Raw genomic sequence first — 20223 nt, 5'->3', positions numbered from 1 at the left:
ATTGCCCTCCAGCCTGGGTGACAGAGCAAGACTCCGTCTTAAAAAAAAAAAAAAATTATTCACCTTATAAACAGTGCAATTATTCATGAATTTTTATTGTATAAAGAGATATATTCAATGTCATAGACTTGATAGGGCTTTTTAGTTAATAAGGATGATAGTGCAGTTAGCTTACTGATTTGTAAATACCTGCCTCTGGTGTCTTCTGTCATACCTAAACCTTTGTTTTGTTTCACGAATATATTAGGCAGTTTTGTTTGTATTTTGTAACTATTTGAGAAGAAATAGTTTAAGCAAAAGTAAACTTCAGTCTTGCCATTGTCCCAAGTCATAAAAAATTCTGAAATAATTGTATTTTTCATTAAAAATGTCTTGATTTAAACTCAGCATGGTGTCCTGAGTTGTAGTCCCAACTACTCTGAAGACTGAGGTCGGAGGAACTCTTGAGCCCAGGAGTTTGAATCTAGTTCAGCCTAGACAATATAGCAAGACCTTGTCTCTTTCTTTATTTTTTATTATTTTTAAAAGTCTTGATTTAATAAGACTTTAATGATCAGTTCAACTTGAATTTTTACCAATTAAAATGTTAAGATATAGTAAAAGAGAAAAATAGAAAAAGTCACTTGACATAAAAGTATAACATGAGGAATTGTATGTACAGATTAATGGTCAAGATAAGATCATATTATATTATTTTCCAAATAGGTTTATTTGGAGATACATGAATTTTATTGTTTCTGAAGTAATACGAATTTTGTTTCTGAAGTAATACTAAGTAAGTACTTAATTCTTCTCAAAACATTGATTAAATGATTTCTAGGTTGAGTTGGGAACATGTGATAACATTAAAAAATTTAAAATGTCTTTGGGCCTGAAAGATTATGCCGTTTCCCTCAATATGAAATCCATGGATGGAGTTAAACCATGCAGGCTTAGCAATCGTTAACCCTGTTGTATTAATCCACACTCACATGGATATTTCCATATCCACTTTTACTCTTGCGTCAGAAGACAAAATTAAAACTCATTTAGTTATGTATCTAATTGGCTTTTATTCTCGATTCATGAATCGGTGCAGCCTCCATTCTAATAGGATCAGAGCTTCCACTGGGCAATGGCAGACTATTGGGTTTTATGAGGTGGGAATGAGGAAACGGAAGAGTAGGAAAAAGAAGCTGATTAGTTAACAATAGACGACTTCAGTTTACTTTTTTTTATAAGGGTTAAAGCAGAGGGGACTTTCTTATTCTGACTCAGGCTAGAATCTCCTGTTTTTAGGAAAAACTCATCTGTTTTGGAATCTATCTGCTTTCTTACAGTTGCAGTTTGATTATATGGCATTTGGCACGAGTGACTCCATTTTGTTAACACTTGAAAAGTTATTATTCTCATATGGGGTATTCACATGGATGTAGCCATTGTCAGTTATACAAGATTGTGTTTCTTTTCTTTTTCCTCCCATCGCCTAAGAACTTGTTAGACCTCCCTCCCTCCCTCCCTCCCTCCCTCCCTCCCTCCCTCCCTTCCTTCCTTCCTTCCTTCCTTCCTTCCTTCCTTCCTTTCTCTCTCTCTCTTTCTTTCTTTCTTTTCTTTTCTTTCTCTCTCTCTCTTTCTTTCTTTCTTTCTTTCTTTCTTTCTTTCTTTCTTTCTTTCTTTCTTTCTTTCTAAAAAAAGATATATATAAAGGGGATAGAGAGCATATGGATAAATAGTGAAGAATCTTGATGAGGGGAGTGGTTAGGTTAGAAACACAAGTGAATTTATGCAGGTTAAAACACTGTCATCTTATATTCAAGGCATATGTATTTGTTTTGTTAGCGTAGACGTAATTTTTTCTGGGAAGCCTTTCCTGACCTCTGGTTTGAGAAAGCAGCTCCTCCTGTGTGTTTTACCTGGCATACTTTGCTAAATCCACAGTAACTTTTGCTTGTTTGCGCTGTAGTTGCTTAGATCTGTCTCCTGTAGCTTGTGGGCTCTCTTTTAGGGGGAGAGGCTTTGTTCTACTCATCATTAATTCTCAGGATCTAGCACCTAGTAAATAGTAAATATTTGTTACATGTAATTGCTTTATCTGATTTCTTATTGATATTTTTGGGAGCAGCAGTGTTGTGGGAGGTCTTCATATTAATTTAATCAAAGTAAAAAGAATTTGGGGGTTAATACTGGAAGGTGGTTGGGAAGTGTGTATATATATATATACACTTATATATATATACACACACATATATTTCCAAGCTCTTTAGATTTTCAGACTTTGTTCCCTGAGTACTTAGCCACTTCCAGAACTGTTTTAGGAGCTGCTGTGGGAGAAGGAGGTCAGTGCAGGTCCACTGATGTGGTTTGAATGTGTCCTCCAAAGTTCGTGTGTTAGAAATTTAATCCCTGGTGCAGCAGTGTTGGGAGTTGGGGCCTATTAGGTGATTAGGTCATGAGGAGTCTGCCCCTATGAATGGATTACTGTCTTTATTTGGGAGTGGGTTAGTTATAAAGGAGTGTGCACCGTCTCTTGCTCTTCTGCCCTCTGCCCTGGGATGATGTAAAATGAAGACCCTTATCAGATGCAGGCCTCACGTTCTTGGACTTCTCAGCCAGAACTGTAAGAAATATGTTTCTTTTCTTCATAAATTATCCAGTCTCAGATATTCTGTTATAGCAGCATAAAATAAATTAAGACACCTACTTTTGTCCATTTATACTGGAGGCTTTACTGTAGCCAGAATTCTTTTTAGAAAGTTTGCAGGCCAGGCAAGGTGACTCACGCCTATAATCTCAGCACTTTGGGAGGCTGAGGCAGGAGGATCACTTGAGCCCAAGGGTTTGAGACCAGCCTAGGCAATATAGTGAGACCCTGTCTGTACAAAAAAAAAAAAAAAAAAAAAAATGTTGGGTGTGGTTATGTGTGCCTGCAGTCCTGCTACTCAGGAGGCTGAGGTAGGAGAAATGAAATGGCTTGAGCCCAGGAGTTCGAGGCTACAGGGAGCCCTGATCATGCCCACTGCACTCAAGCCTGGTGACAGGGTGAGACGCTTTTTTTTTTTTTTTTTAAATTTGGATCCAGTCCAGCCTCTTCCTACAGATTAGAGCCAAGGCCCAAAGGAGCTAAGTGTTTTGTCCAGTTCCTTATGACTTGTTCAGTTTCATATGACTTGTCCAGTTTTCATAGTAGAGGCAGATCCAGGTTTCCTGCTACATCGTGCTCCTTCTCGGGTGACTATTGCAGGGCTCTCCAGAGTTGGCCACTATCATGATGCATGGTGGCTCACCTAAATGGTTTTGTTTGGACTAAGTTTGTTTATTCAGTAGTGTTGAAATGTGTGTTGCCAAAAAAAGAAAAACAAACCAAAAAAACCGTAGCAGTTAAAAGACCTTATTGCTTAAGAATTAGTTACTGTTTTAAAACTATTAGTTAATTGAATGAACAGTTATTTGGGACTTTAAATTCCTTTGTGAAAAAATTTAAATATCTGTCTCTTTCGTTGTAATGGAATTTAACCTGACGATATGTTGATAGTTTGAATTGTAGCAGAATTATTGGAAAACTCAGCTGTAAATATGGTATAAATTATTTTTTAGTTTATATTATTTTGTTCCTGTGCAAGTAGTGAAGTAATCTTCAGGGAGTAGAAACCACAGGGTCTGCGTTACAAATTCCATGTAGGCCAGAAGCGTGTAGTGAGTCCTTAAATGGGACAGAGAGATGAAATTTTAATGAAATGTACAGTAATCATTGGGACCACATTAGTTAGCTCTTTATTATTTTGTGCTGCTGCTTTTAAATAAAGAGCAGGATATGGTACATTTATAATCCCTTTCTCTTGAGAATCAGTTATTGTAAAATTGAAGATTTAATTTAAAAAGCAAGAGAAGCTGTTAGGGAATTAAATATGTAGATGTGGCTGATATGGTCTGTAAATAACTGTATTCACACACACAGTACCACCTTTTTAATTCCATACATTTAAATATACCTTTCATATCTTTTAAATATTAAATCATTTTGACAAATGTTAGCTTTCAAAACAAGGTATCAGTAATGATACTTGAATACTTTTTTCTTAAAATCTCTAAAATTAAATTAAAATTAAGTTGAAAGTATATGGGAATGTGGTGAACTGTAAGTTAGAGTGATAAAAAGTGAATTATACATTTTTCTTTTAATTACCTGCTCACCTTTCTAAGTCTAATTATATATAAAAGTAATGAGAGGAAATTGTATTCTGGTGTTATTTGGACTTTAGTCGATATAAAATAGAATTCAAATCCATCTGCTTCTTTTTCTGACCACTTGGTGAAAATGTATTCTGGCATTCTCTGGGCAGACAGCCAGTTCTAAAATAACCACTTCTATTGAGACAGTTTTTGTGATGTCTACATAAACTCTGAGATTGCGACCTTTATTTGTTGGACATAATAATCTCAGAAGCTTTACTTTGATCCTGTAGTATTCAGTGGCACAAAATAGAGAATTCATTTATTTATTTTAAGAGGCTTCTAAATAAATGGAATACTGTTGATCTTTAACTCTTAATGTTGCCCTTGTTTTAAAACTTAGACAAACTCAGAAAATCCTTTCCTAGAAAGTTGTGGTGGTGATTTTTTTGTTTTGTTGAAGTTGTTGTTGTTGAAGGAAGGTAGAATTGAACATATTTTTCAGTTTCCCTAGAGAAATAAGATGTGTTAAGAACTATTGGTTGATTGTTGACATGAGCCATTTCTTTTTAAATTTCTGGGTTTGTTACAGAATAGAAAAATATCTAAATACAGTTGAACTGCTCACTAGCCATGTGAGGTTACTTTAGCTTTCTGTGCATTACTATCATCTGTAGAATGGGCGATATTAAGGTTACAGAAATTAAGTGAGATAATATATTTAAAGTGACTGACATAGTAAATTCCACTATTTGAAAATTATCAACATTACCACAGCGCTAGTCACATGAGCATTAATTTTGATTCCTCATTGCCTCTTTTCCTTATTTCATTTTATCCCTAATTTTTGTCTGTTACTTTGTTGGTAGATTTATTTGCAGATACTAAATCTTTTATGAATATAATCTAACTGGAGTGCATCATATACTCAATTTTTCTCTTCTTTCAGATTCTTAGAGTTAATATCATGTATTGTTTAAATATCACCAAATCAGACTTATCTTTGCCCATTGCTTCTACAGACGTACACATATATTCCACTACTGTCACTAGCAGCAAATAGGACCGTGCTGAGATTGGCTCTGAATTTAAATAGTTGGATTTTTGAAATAGGATACTTTCTTTGAATACTAATTCTGAAGAAGCAATCTTCATCCAGAATTCTAATAGTTAGTTCATTACTGATAATGTCAAACTGGATTTCAAATGCCCAAAATGTCCCATCCTCTGTTCCTTTCACCTTCCCCTTCATTTCCAGTTGAAGTCATCCTAGGTTTTGAGATAAGCTCTTGCCTTGTCTTACAGTATATAGAATAAGAGATGACCACAGTCTGTTTCCGGATTTTTTCTTTTTTTTTCCCTTGAATTTCTCCTCTGACCTGCGTTCATCTGTTTCCTGTTTGGTTTCTGGATCCTTGCAGCTTGCATCCCAGGACTCCCCATCTACTGCTTACCTTTCAATATCCAGTTTAATTGTTTTGTTTTTACTCTGGACTGTCTTCTATTCAGAAAATATCAGTGGGCTGTGACAACCAGTATTCTGATCCTGCCAGCTCTCACCTCCATCTTATGTATAATAATTGCCTCTTTGCTCCTACTGTTGCTGGTGCAAGGGGCTTGCCTCACATTGACTTTATGCTTGGGCACTAAGGGCTCAGTGTTGATCGTGTATCTTTCAAAACACACTGGGATTTTCACCCTTTCTCCAGAAGTACAGTTTGAAGTTTAAAGAGAATAGAAGTTTGTCTTTGTGAGAACCACAAAAGCACCATAATGTAATGTTTGCATTATAAGACTAAATATTGTGGGGGAATGTTGGCGTATTCACCTTTGTGAGAAACAACTTCACCATTCAACAGGTATTTGTGTGCTTACTGTAAAACAGAGAAGTAGTAGGATGCATAGTGCTCTTGCACTCAAGTAGTTCAGTTATGTTGAGAAGAGGAGGATTAGACAAAACATTTGCCAAAGAAAGGAGTAGTGTACTACTGATAGACTTGTATATGGCATAAAGCATAGATCCTTTAGGAGTTTAGGAAAGAGAGAGATTAACAAAGGCTGGAGTGCTGAAGGATTTGTGTAATTTGTTCTGTTTTTCAGATATACAGTAGGCACTGTGCTGGTGGTGGGGATACAGCTGTGAAGAGAGACATGGTCCCTGTCCTCAGACAGTTTATTTTTTGGGAGATAAGTATAATAAGTAAATCAAGTAAATTCTAGTATAGTGAACTATACTTGAGGGATAAGTATATTAAGTAAATACTAGTTAGTATACTATAGTTAGTCACTATACTGTGAATATTACGAAAGGCGTAACACGGTGGTTAATGAAGGGAAGAACATTTAAGTATGGGAAATATGACAATAAAGATGAAAAAGTTTTTTGATTTATGTTTTGGTGGCAAGTGTTGAGGCTGTGCAATCTGGATTTTTAGGATACAGCTTGACTGTTATAGTACAAGACCTAAAATAACAGCAGTGGATACTAGTTTCTCTCTCTCTTTCTCACTGTCTCTCTCAATATCCTGAGAGCAAAAGCCCAGGACTATTATGGTAGTTTTACCATGGTGTCAAGAATCTGGGCTCCTTCTGTCTAGTTGCTCTTTCATCCTCAATGTGCAGCTTCTGTCTTGTATTCCAGCATTGGAGCCACATTGTGTGTCCACATCACAGAAAAAGGCAAAGGGAGACAGGCCAATGGAGGGGATATTACTTTTGCTCTACTCTGCAGTTTATGAGTTAGGCATAATGGCCACCCCTACTTTAGGAGGGAGGGCTGATAAGAAGTCAGTACTTGCTAGTTATATATCCTCTCATTTGAGGGAACACTTCAGATAAAATATATTGCATTTTCAGAACTCTGAGCTTAAATATTCTTACAAAATAAGGTACACAAAACCTCTTCTGAACTTAAACATTTTCTTTTAAAACTTTGCTTAGTAGTTTATACCTTTAATTCATTGATACTTGTGTGTAAGGAAGAGGTTGGTACTTGGAAACTTGGCCTGCAGCGTGCAACATCTTTTCCTTAACTTGCCACTGATGCTAAACTTTGAAATGAATACCCCTGCGTCCCCATCAGATGTATTGAATTTCATTTTGGACTATAAAAGGGTTTTTTTTTTTTTTTTTAAAGAAATTGGAGGCTTTACATTTATACTGTGCTGCCTGCAATTCAGTATTCCTTCATTTGTTAATTTGGAGTTAAAAATGGAATCCTAATGGATGTACTCATATCTTATGTATGATATATGCTTCAGTGGAAAGTTGCAAGTTATAACTTCTTTTGCTGGAGACATTCATCATATAGTTGGAAAGATACTTATACCAATGCAAAAATTAAAAAAAATTGATGAAGTTGAACCTTAACATATTGCTAATAATATTATAAAGTTAAAGAATTTCATGTTTTTGTACAAATAAAAACATGATAGTTATTTATGATAATAGCATGAAGTAAAGTCAAAGGTTTAAGAAAAACCATTCTAGAGTGAATTGCCTATAGAAACATGAAAGTAATTGTGCAGAAATTTTTCCTTTATTGAGTGGAATAAGAAAAATAGAGTATAAATTTATATACACAATAATGGAAATGATATTTTCTACCCACCACCGTAGTATTTCTAATATCAAAATACATATTGGTTCTATAATTATGTATCTGATTATTTTATTAAAATGGAAGAGTGAATAAATACTTAGGACCTAGAATCAATATATTTAGGTTTTTGTGTTTTGAAGAACAGACACAATTTTTATGAATAGCAACAGCAAAGAATACTTAATATATTAACAGTTTCAAGGTTTTGTTTCCTTTAAATCTTGGTTATAGAAAAGTGAGAACCATACACTCTTTGTTGAAGACTTTGTGTGGCAAAATGTAACTTCAGCAGTGAAATGAACTCTAGCACTGCCCACAGCTCTAACAGGCTTGGATCAAAAGGTACTATTTTAGTGTTGTAAACGTTTCCATGAGAAAACCTCAAATACGTATTGTGTGACTGAACTGTGGTATGTTTGCTCTATCAAGACTGTTGACCTTTTATCATTAAATTTAATTGATTTAAAAGAAATTTGGCATTTGGAAGTATTCAGAACATTAAAGAGATTATCTTTTTTTTTTTGAGACAGGGTCTTGCTCTGTCACTCAGGTTGGAGTACAGTGGCATGATCGTGGTTCACTGCAATCTGGAACCTCTGGGCTCAAGCAGTCCTCCCACCTCAGTTTCCCAAGTAGCTGGGACTTTGGGTGTGTACCACCCACACCTGGCTAATTTTTAAATTTTTTGTAGAGACAGGGTTTCTCTATGTTGCCTAGGCTGATCTTGAACTCCTGGACTCAAGTAATCCTCCCACCTTGGCCTCCCAAAGTGCTGTGATTACTGGCATGAGCCGCGGTGCCTGGCCATAAGAGAATATCTTGGCCAGGCATGGTGGCTCACACCTGTAATCCCAACACGGAGGTCAAGGCAAGTGGATCACTCGAGGTCAAGAGTTCGAGACCAGACTGACCAACATGGTGAAACCCCATCTCTACTAAAAATACAAAAATTAGCCAGGTGTAGTAGTGCATGCCTGAAGTCCCAGCTGCTTGGGAGACTGAGGCAGGAGAATTGCTTAAACCCAGGAGGCGGAGATTGCAGTGAGCCGAGATTGTGCCAACTGTACTCCAGCCTGGGTGACAGAGTGAGCCTCTTTTTCAAAAATAGAAACAAAAACACCACTACCACCAACACACAAATAAAAAGAATATCTTTATCCAAAAATATTGCTTTAAAAAGTTCAATACTTATTTTCTGTGGTTGGATTTAATACCTAATTTTTCATAGATTTTAAAAAGTCAAAAGTTAAGAATATGTGTCTTTTATGTTATGTTGGTACTTGACATTTAATTGAGTTACTGATGTGTCTCTTACGCACTATTGTCACAAATTTTTCATTCTTAAGTAATACTTAATTATCTGGAACCCTCAGAGAATGTCATTCTGAACAGAGTTTCCTGGAGAAGGTGAGTTTGATCTCACAACATGGGAAAAACAAATAGTTTGCGTGGAATTATTTCTTTAAAAAGTAGAGTTTTCCTTTCTTAAAAGTATGCTGACTAGAAATAACTTAATTGTTTATTGGGTGGTGGAAAGTTGAATCTAGGTTTTCATTGTTAGTGCCACCAATTGCTCTTGGTAACAACAGAGTTCCAAATTCCAGGCTTATTGCAGGTGTGAGTGAGGATCCATTCCAGAGAAGCAATGTAGTTCAGCAATTAATAGGATGGGCTTTTGGAGTCAGGTGTGGGTTAAAATCCTCTCTGTCTCCTGGATACTTACTGTTTGACTTTTGTTTTGGCAAACCACCACATTTCATTTTCTTCATTTGCAAAGTGGGGAACAATACTTCATTGAGTGTGAGGATTACGTGAGTTAACACTTAGCACAGCATTTGACTCATAGAAAATTCAGTAAGTATAAACTGTTGTTAATGTTGTCACTATTTCTGCTATTGCTACAAGAGCAGTGCTCCAGGCAGCTGTGATTTTTGTTGTTGTTATACCTCCTATTGAGTAGTTTTCCTTTCACCGACATTGATTTGTGTATATGCGTTAAGGCCATTTCTGTTTTTAATGAAGGAGTTATTTGTTCTTTTTATCTGAATGTTGTCAGTTTGGGGATGAGAAGAACTTGTGAGGCCATGGTGTCAATAAGTCTTCCTTTATAGGAAAATATATTCTCAGCACAAAGGGAGCATTAAACCAGATATACTATTTGCATATTTAAGTTAGAAAGATTTCCTGTTTGGTTTCAAAATTTCCTGCAGTAAGGAGGAATGGGTTAAAATAGAAGCAAGTGTGTATATATTTGTGTCTAGTCTGTGTCTTTCAACAGGAATCATTTACTTCCTGTGAGGAGTTGCCCTAGGAATACTGGCTGTTTCTTCCAGGAGAGTGTATTTAACTTGCTTTTGGCCTTTAAGGGGGCACAACACTTAACTTTAATTCTGTATTGCATGTGGTTAAAACTGATTTTTGTTGTTAATGACATATATCTGGTTATTGCTATTACAGAAATTGATTGCTTCCTGTTCTCTTCTCTGCAGTTACTTGTGGTGGTGGGATGGGGATTTGTGGTAGCTATCAGAATGTGCACTCTGCCTTCGCTTGCTAATGAAGGTGGCACTCTGGCTTCCTTCTTTTGTTCCAATTTTTGGCTTTTAGCTGCTACCATAATCTCTTGGCAAATAGACTGAGAAAGGTGAGCAATCTTTTCTTCCAGTTAAACACTTCCCTCCCCTCAGTAAGTTCTGTGTATAGTGACAAAGACTCTTTAATCAGGTCATTCTACCTTTCAGCAGGAATGTGGATAGTAATAATAGCTAACATTTATTGTATTGTTACATATGATGTCATTGCCCTCATTATGTTACACACTAATTTAATTATTGGAGAATTCTGAGCCTCGTATTACTGTCATCGTTCAATGGATGAAGAACATGACTCGGAGAGGTTTAGTAACTTATCTCTGCTCTTACATGTCCTACCTGGTGCGTGTCCTACCTGGGACTGGACTTAAGATCTCACAGACTCAGAATTTTTTTCCTGCTCTTTTTAACTTCTATTATGAAAAATGTCAAATATATGAAACTCTAGATAGAATATTGTGCTGAACTCCCATTTACATTTCACCTATATTTAATACTAGTTAATATTTTGTAAGATTTACTCTGTCTACTTTTTCTTGAAAGTTTTAGAGCAAGTCTCATAAACCATAACATATACTTCAGTATGCATCTTTTTAAAAAAGGGCATTTTCTTATTAACCATACTATAATACTCAGGTTTCATTTAATTATTTCTCCTAAATTGTTTTCCAACATTGAACACTCCTATCCTTGGTTGCTTTTCCCCCCACACCATTGGGTGTGGGGTAAAGATGGAGTCCCACACCATTGGGTGTGGGGTAAAGATGGAGTCCCGTGTTTCCAAATCTTGACCTCTATGCCCCTCTGGTCTTCTGACAGTGCAGGGAAGGTGGCAGACCGCAAGTGAGTAGGAAATCCCCCAAGGATGATACGAAATGTACCAGACTGTGGCTTGCATTCTTTGCATGGTAGACATATTCTTGAAGTTGAAGAAACTTAGCTGCAGACAAAACTTGACACTTTAATCACCTATCTCCAAGCAAAACAAAAAACCGCAAACAATATCTTATTACCTCTTGTTAGCAGGATATGAACCATTTGCTGCTGTTAAAGATTATTTAGAAATGGAAACAGTAATATAATTATGGTATAATAAAATTATGCTGAAAATAATTTCAGACTTTGGAAAAACTACTTTTTGTTCCTCTTTGATTTGGCAGGCATTTACTGAGTATTTACTCTATTTTCACAGCCCTTTGGGGATTTATATGGAGATTGTATCCACAAGGAGTTTATAATCCAGCAGGGGAGAGAGAACCTGTATGAAACAAATGTATTTCCATATAGGATAGAGTCTGCAAATACTAAAAGACAGGATCAGTGAAAATGCTTAGGAGATTATGAATGGAGAGGGACGACTTTTCATTGAATGTATAGTGGTAAAGAAAGAGGTTGTATTTGAGGGGTCCAGATAAGTAGGATTTGGCATTCAGAAATTTGCATTTGAGAATCTTGGACAAACCAGAGAAAACATACAGAAGTATAAAGGTGAGAAAGGATAGGGAGTAGAAGTCGAGAGTTGATGTATCTGAATGTCCTTAGATTTAGAAAATGTATTTCTAAAAGACCTATTTTACCTTTTGCCCCTCTGTCTCTGTTCTTTCACTTGTTGACTTTCACCCTTAGGAAGGTTAAAAATAAGGCACTCATTAGTCTGTATCGTTCCCATAGCTGCTATAGGCAGATGGCATCATTTTGTTTTTGCACATTATGGCTAATTTTGATTTTCCAAAACTTGCTGTAGATTTATTCCTGCCTTTAGGTCCATTGTAATGTGACTTCTTACTGCTCAATTTCAACCACTCTGTAGGAGCCGCATTTTTCTAAAGGCCATATGTAATATAGTTTGTGCTGTGTTTTATTCTAAAATCACTGTAACAAAGGAGTTTTATTATATGTGTTTATTGTTAAATCTCTGTCATAACCCCTTGCTAATGGAGTTTCTTCATGATACCTTTTGAAATAATTTTCTTTTTCATTGAGGAGGCAATTTGAAGGTAGGATGTGAAGAAACATTTTCACTTAAAGCATTTAACAGTTCTGGCATTTCTATAGTAACTTAAGACATCTTTGATCTCAACCAATTATATATGAAAATTGACTTCTTTATGAAGACCTCTTATACACATTTATTTTCAATAACAGAAATTCATAACTAAATATCTCCTCTCCCCACTCCCAAGAGATTTTACTTGCTGTAAGCCTAGTTACGATGACATTTATGGGACTAGTTTTATTCTCTGTAGTTTTCTCATCCCATCCCCCCCTTAATCTTCGGTCCTCTGAAGTTTTCCCATTTTTTAGTCATAAGATCTTGTGATAGACCTCTGGGGAGTGGGTTGGAGTGGGAGACAAAGTTGAACGGTAGTAGTGGCATCCACACAAGTCCCTACTGTGGGCCTAGTGTAGTGCTAGGTGCTTTACATACCACAGCTCTAGTTCTAGATTGCATTTACAAAAGAAGAAACTGAGATTGAGAAAGTTACACGACCTACCTAAGGCCACACACCCAGGAAGTAGCATATGTGAGTTTCAAATCTAGACTAAACCAATTTCAAAGCTTGTATCTTTCTGTAATTGTAGGTTGCCCATAAATAAAAATAAGTTTTCACTATTTTCTGGCTTAGAGCTGTACAAACAGATAATAAGAATGAGGAAATGCCAGATGTGAGAGTGGTGTGCCTGAATTCTGTGAGAGGTCAGAGAAACAGATTATCCTGAGTGTTAGAGGATCTTGTATAGGAACACTTAGTGAAGTTGAGTGGCAGAGGTGTAGTGGAGGAGTAGTGGAACACGAGACCAGAATGGAAGCTCAGACATAGTTGTAGGAGGTTTAGAATGCCAGCCTGGGGCACTGAGTCTTACCCACGTCATTGATTATAGAAGTTTGGTTTACTAAATTATGACAAGATCTAGATGTTAACAAGAAGAGTAGAAATGACTTTTTTTTTTTGCCGCCTTAGATTTGCTTTCCAAGACTTTGTTGTAATAAAATTTGAGTACGTTGATAAGCTGGCACTACGGTAAGGGAAGGTAGGCTCTGGCCTTAGGCGGACACAAGAAAACTAGACACTTGGTGGCTTGTTACATGTTGTGTGAAGTTAATGTCCAGTGACACAGCCTGCATGGTCAGCCAGAAAAGAGATTTGGCTTAGGGCCATGCTGGTATCGCAGCGATCTCAGTGTCAGCTCTGATTCCAATTAGGTCTTTACAGAGATTCTTCCTTTTAGAGCCATTCTTTTGACAACTAAATCTGTCCATGTGTGCATTTATTAAATGTGTACTTGGGTCTAATTTTGTATTTGATCCACTTCAAGGGAAATGAATTTATTCATTCATTAAAATGGATACATTTAAAAGATGTAACTATCAGAGGGAAAAGTGAAAGAAATATCACACACCTTTCTTTTTCTGTCTTCCATTTCTTCCTCAGCCCATTAAAAATATGTTATTTTATCATTCATTCATTAAACATTTTTTTATTGCCAGCTAAGCTGCAGGCACTATGGGGGCATATTGAAAGGAACTTAATGTCCACTTACTCATCTCTAACCAAACCATTCTCAATGCCTAACTCTTATTTTCTTTGTTTTTGTTCATGTCGTTTCTTCTCTTAGGTCATCTGTATTCACCATCTTTCCTTAATCTCCCTGTTTACTTATTCTAAATGTTACCCACCCTTTAAGGACTGATGTAATATTATTGGGAGATTTGGTACTTAGGTGAATTGTAAAATTCTTCTTTCACAAATACCGGATACTGTTTTTAAAGTTAGTAATCATTTGACTTTTTGGACATAGCCTGAGCTGTTCTTTTTAAAGCCAGCCTTCTTTGTCAAATGAGAATTGAAAAATGTGGGAAGCATGCTTCACAGATAGAAGATGAGGTGAATCAATCAAACATATTATCTAAACCATGCAGAATTCCTTTCTAGGTTATTGGGGGAATATGTTTAACGATAGGTCATGACAGCTGAGCTCTAGACAATTCCTTCTGATAAGCCTTTAATCTAGTGGGGTGTGAGACTTAACTGTATATGGCTAACTATAATATATGACAAAGTACGAGAAGTTCTAGAATACAAACATAATCAAGAATGCCTTAAGTCAGGAAAGAGGGAAGTTAGTCTAGTTGGAGGGATATGAGGAAAGTCTTATGGAAAACATGGCATAGTAATAAGCAGAGATGGGAGCAGGGTAACCTATTCTGGGCACATGGTATGGTGCATGAGCAAAGGTGTGAATACCGGATGTGATCAAAGTATCTCCAATAATGAGTTGATAGTGGCTAGGAAATAGAAGGAAGTATACAGAGAAAACTGAACAAATAGGTGGGACAAAAATAGTACAGTTATAAGATCATTAGACTATTTTTAGTTAGTGAGTTTAAAAACATGATCAGAGCCATGCTTTAGTAAGGTGACTTGGAAATTGGTGAGAAGAATGGATCAGAGGCAGTACTGAGGAACAGATCTACGTGGCTATTGGAAGACAAGTGAAAGATTTCAGGCTGGGCGCAGTAGCTCATGCCTGTAATCCCAGCACTTTGGGACGGCGAGGTGGGTAGATCACGAGGTCAGGAGATCTAGACCATCCTGGTGAACACGTTGAAACCCCGTCTCTACTAAAACTACAAAAAAATTAACCGGGTGTGGTGGCTGGTGCCTGTAGTCCCAGCTGCTCGGGAGGCTGAGGCAGGAGAATGGCGTGAGCCCAGGAGGAGGAGGTTGCAGTGAGCCAAGATGGCGCCACTGTACTCCAACCTGTGCGACTGAGCGAGACTCTGTCTCAAAAAAAAAAAAAAAAAAAGATTCGAAGTGTGGTTATTGATTGGTTAGATGAATAGAGAGTATTACATTCCCCGTCTTCTTAAAGCAAAGCCTCCTTTCTTCGGAGATAACCTAAATTCCAGTTATTTCTCCTTTCTTTTACGTTCCTCTTTCCCAAAATAACAAAATCAAGATAAACTACTTATATCTATAGATAGATATAGATATAGACATAGAGATACGTATGTAGAGATATATATAAAACAAGCAAAGAAGTTTTTAGTATGGATTGTCAACTTGACGTCACTTTTTCTTTAGCTGGTTACTATATAAAACACTTCTTTATCATTGACATGAAAGTTTTTCAAACTTAATTTTTCTCTTTTTCCTTTTTGAGGCACTTGCAGTAGCACTCCTCATTTTGTAGGAGAGAAGTATAATCCCATTTATAAGGTTCACCATCAACAATTATGTAAATAATTTTAATGTATGGCTTTGTGTAGTTCCACACAAATGTATTTAATATTGGCTCTTTTTTAAAAGCAAAATATAATTGTAGGGGAGAGGGTTGAGTTATCTGCACACTTAATTAGAAATTCAGGAAATACTTGAATTTTATTAATCTTCTGAACTAATAAGTAAATGTCTGTGTATATGTGTATATGTGCTCTGTTGTCCAGGCTGGAGTGCAGTGGTGCGATCTTGGCTCACTGCAACTTCCACCTCCTGGGTTCAAGCAATTTTTGTGCCTCAGCCTCCCAGGGAGCTGGGATTATAGGTGTGGACCACCATGCTCACCTAAGTTTTGTATTTTTTTAGTAGAGATGGGGTTTCGTCGTGTTGGCCAGGCTGGTCTGAATTCCTGGCCTCAAGCAATCTCCCTGCCTTGGTCTCCCAAAGTGCTGGGATTGCAGGCGTGAGTCACCATGGTCGGCTATTTAGGGAATTTAATCAAGATTTAAAGCAGGGGTGTCCAATCTTTTGGTTTCCGTAGGCCATACTGGAAGAAGCCACGTATGTGTTATATGTGTCTTGAGCCACATATAACATACACGAACACTAAGGATAACTGATGAGCTTAAAAAAAAAAAACTCGACCAGGCGCGTTGGCTCACGTCTGTAATGCCAGCACTTTGGGAGGCCGAGGCCGGCAGATCACAAGGTCAGGAGATCGAGACCATCTTGGCCACCATGGTGAAACCCTGTCTCTACTAAAAATAGAAAAATTAGCTGGGCATGGTGGCACATGCCTGTAGTTCTAGCTACTTGGGAGACTGAGGCAGGAGAATCACTTGAACCCAGGAGGCGGAGGTTGCAGTGAGCTGAGATTACGCCACTGCTCTCCAGCCTGGTGACAGAGCGAGATTCCATCTCAAAAAAACCAACAGAAGCAAAAACAAAAAAATCTCAAAAAAGCTCATAATGTTTTAAGAAAGTTTACAAATTTGTGTTGGGCTATATTCAAAGCCGTTCTGGGCCTCATACAGCCCACGGGCTATGGGTTGGACAAGCTTGATTTAAAGTCTATTTGCTAGTGAATTTAAAAATCTTTTTGGGGGTCACAAATAGAAAAGAATTACATTTTCCTTATTTGGTTTATTTATTGCAGAGAACCTGGAACATATTATTAAAACATGCCTCTATATGTGGGGATTTTTTTTTTTTTTTTTTTTTTAAACTTTGTCAGGCTTAGACTAAAAATGTACTTGAGGCCAGGCACAGTGGCTCTCACCTAGATTTAGTCCCAGCACTTGGGGAGACCAAGGCAGAGAATTGCTTGAGGCCAGGAGTTCAAGACCAGCCAAGGCAACTTAGCAAGACTCTACAAAAAAAAAAAAAAACCAAGTTGAGTGTGGTGGCATTTGCCTGTAGTCCTAGCTACTTGGAGGCTGAGGTGGGAGGATCACTTGAGCCTAGGAGTTTGAGGCTGTAGTGAGCTATGATTGTCCCACTGCACTCCAACCTTAGTAACAGAATGAGACCTTGTCTCAAAGAGAACAGAAAAAAAAGTACTTGAAGCAACTGCTGAGGAACTGTATGCCATTTATTTTAACAACTGTATAGAAGCAGGAAAGCCTAGGATTTTAGTACTGGAAGGAACTTTTTAGATGAGCTAGGCCAGGCATCCCCCTCCCCTGGATGTGGTTCCAGAGCATTTGTTCTAGGTTGTTTTTCAGCCTGTGATGAAGAAATCTTTGTATGCACACCATGGAGTCTTTTTCTTAAGGATATATAGTGATGTGCATAGAGATTGAGTATCAGGATTCCTTGTTACAGATTTCCATCTGCCATTTAGGACTATTATTGGTTTGGTTGACACTGGCATTGCCTTATCAAACAATAGATAGTAGGTAGAAGTTTGGCCATCGTATTTGGTATGAGGCAGATAATTAATTTGTTGTTCTGAAGGAGATGATGTTGGATAAGCCAGTTTTACTTAAATGGCCATATGAAGAAAATAGGATCGTAATGTGAAGTCAGTGTACTGACAACAGAGTATGTTCCTATTTTGTGAGATGCACAGATAAATGTAATTACCTTTTAAGTGGTATGGGATGAATTAAGTGGAGCAACCATGGGACAGAAACAGTACAGTGATGCAGTGAAATGCAACTTGAAGCTATGTTGTAGCATACATTTTGATTATTAGATAGCAAATAAGTTAAATTCCTTAGATATGTTAACCTACAGCAGTCAGAGAGAGGTTATTTCATGTTGCTAATTGCATATCAGATTCAGTGCCCAGACGACTTACCTTTTGGGTAAACAAAACCCACTCACTTTTATGGAACATATTCTCTGCCAGAGACACTATTTTAAGCACCTTTACATGTTATCTCAGTTAATCTTTAAAAATGTTTGCATAAAGTAGTTGGAGTTTGAGAAAATGTATTCTGAATTCATAGTAGAAACTACAGTAGGTCAGCTATTAGTTGTATTAGCCACATTGATAAACCACAAACATGGAGAACTTACATTGAGCATGCTTTGAGCAAAGATTTTAAGTTTTGGGGTATGCTCTTTCCTTAGGGAATTTTTTTTGTGAGGAAATAGATTTGGGACAAAGATTCTCAGACCAAACTCAGTTTTGGAATCACCCAGAATTTCAGAAATGAGATCTCAGTTCACTATCATGATTGAACTGTTTTGAGCTGGGCTCTTTGGGACAGTGAAGGACAAGAGATGGGGGAAATTTGAGGAGTAGTTGGGCACCACCCTTACCCTCTCATCCAAAGTGAGGGTGTGGACTTTTATCGGTGATGGCTGAGTTTCATTTAGTAATGAGGACAGGTTTTGTGAACCATTCTTTTAAATGGAATCACATGAGTTAATGGTGTGAGTATTTCAGGGCTGTGAATTAAGCTGTTGGGGCAGTGAAATAGCAGGAATTTCTCAGCTCAGTCAGAATCCTTCGTTGTGTGCTGTGTGTGGAACACAGGGGCAAAGGAAAGACCAAGCAAAGAGAAGCTGCCTGTGTGCCTATTCTGTGGCTCTGGGTAATCACCTGGCTTCTATTAAGTTCTGTAGCATTGGTGAAATAATTGGGGATTTAAAGGAGGTGAACCAGTGTGTGGTCTCTTTTAGCCAATCCATAACCTTTAAGGTGCAAGTTGCTCTGATTTTCTTACATGGAAATAGTTTTTGTATATTCATTTTGGATGGTTCAGGATTTGTAACTTTAATATGCTGTCTGTGAATATGAACAACCTAGTGAGGTCCATCCCTCTTTAGAGCTATAAGTAATCTCAATTATTCTTCCTTTCTTGCCTTGCCCTGCCGTTAGTTTGTTTTCATAGTGACGTGTAGCAAGTAGGATCATTGTTTATATCGTTTAGGCCACAAAAGTTAAGTAATGAAAAATTTGATGGAAACATTTTAGAAGGGAGTCCCAGAGAATAATGGAAATGAGTCAGCTCTGAGAGGAAGTATAAATTAATGTGATATCAGCTGCTGTGGACAAGCCGGGAACATAGCTAATGTACTTACTGTTGTTCCTGTGGGAGAACAACTTTCTGGATTTCAAATCGTTGACTTACAAGTGAATCTTCGGAACACACCCATTATAAATTGGGATTTTTCTAAGTAGACTTTCAAGAAGCAGGAGCATGCTAAATTTCTGTGGCTCTGGTAGTCATTTATTCTTTCTTTCTTTTTCTCACTCTCCCTCTCCTTTTTTTTTTTTTTTTTTTTGATACAAGGTGTTACTGTGTCCCCTGGGCTCAAGTGATTCACCCCCACCTGCCTTGGCCTCCCTGAGTGCTGGGATTACAGACCTGAGCCACTGTGCCTGGCAGATGTACTATATTTTGAAAATTTCTTGAGGTCCTTTGTGTCTATTTCTGCCCAAATGTTTATTCTACAGTATGTAAACAGTAAAGTAAATAAACCAAATCTGGGCATTTCATAATCAGTGGTTAGCTACTGATGTAGTTCAGAATTAAGCAATCAACACCAATTATAGAGTCATTTGGCTGAGAGCAAACCTGTAATTCTTTCTTTCTGAAGCCAACAGAGCCTGAGCCCACAAATCTTGTCAGTAGATAAGATAAAAGTCAATTTTGAGTTCACCTATTTGATTTGAATATAAGGAAGAGCTTGGTTGCTTGGTGTCTAATAATTAAGTACACTGTAAGAATAGTTTTAAATTTTAAACATATAGTTCCATCGTATTATAATGGTCAATTTAACAAATTTGACTTAACATTGCTTTTAAATTGTATGTAATATAAAAGTGTCACTTTATTTTTATGCACACATACATCAATTGTGCATACTTGAACTTAGTAATAAATAAAGTGAACTTTTTTTTTTCTTTGGAGACTGGGTCTCACTCTGTCGCCCAGGCTGGAGTGCAGTGGCACAATATTGGCCTGCTGCAACCTCTGCCACCCTGGTTCAAGTGATTCTCCTGCTTCAACCTCCTGAGTAGCTGGGATTACAGGTATGCACCACTATGCCCAGCTAAGTTTTGTATTTTTAGTAGAGATGGGGTTTCACTGTGTTGGCCAGGCTGGTCTCGAACTCCTGTCCTCAGGTGATCCACCCGCTTTGGCCTCCCAAAGTGCTAGGATTAGAGGTGTGAGCCACTAAGTCTGGCTTTTAATGTCAAAAC

The 20223-nt window shown here is 37.3% G+C and overlaps 1 protein-coding gene across 4 annotated transcripts in view; it reads left to right on the top strand.

The window, feature by feature from the left end:
• MED13L (mediator complex subunit 13L) overlaps positions 1–20223 on the top strand; it is a 320312-nt gene that overhangs the window by 114612 nt on the left and 185477 nt on the right. The window contains exon 1 of one of the 4 annotated variants that reach the window (XM_050748558.1): positions 1668–9604. The exons of the other annotated variants lie outside the window; for them this stretch is intronic. The gene's annotated coding sequence lies outside the window, so the exon portion shown is untranslated. Of the gene's footprint in view, positions 1–1667; positions 9605–20223 lie in introns of those variants that run through there. 4 annotated transcript variants of the gene reach the window in all.

Source organism: Macaca thibetana, chromosome 11 (genome assembly GCF_024542745.1).
Source record: "Macaca thibetana thibetana isolate TM-01 chromosome 11, ASM2454274v1, whole genome shotgun sequence".
NCBI classification, from domain to species: domain Eukaryota; kingdom Metazoa; phylum Chordata; class Mammalia; order Primates; family Cercopithecidae; genus Macaca; species Macaca thibetana.
The sequence above is the reverse complement of the archived record's forward strand: the minus strand, read 5'-3'. Positions and strand labels throughout refer to the sequence as shown.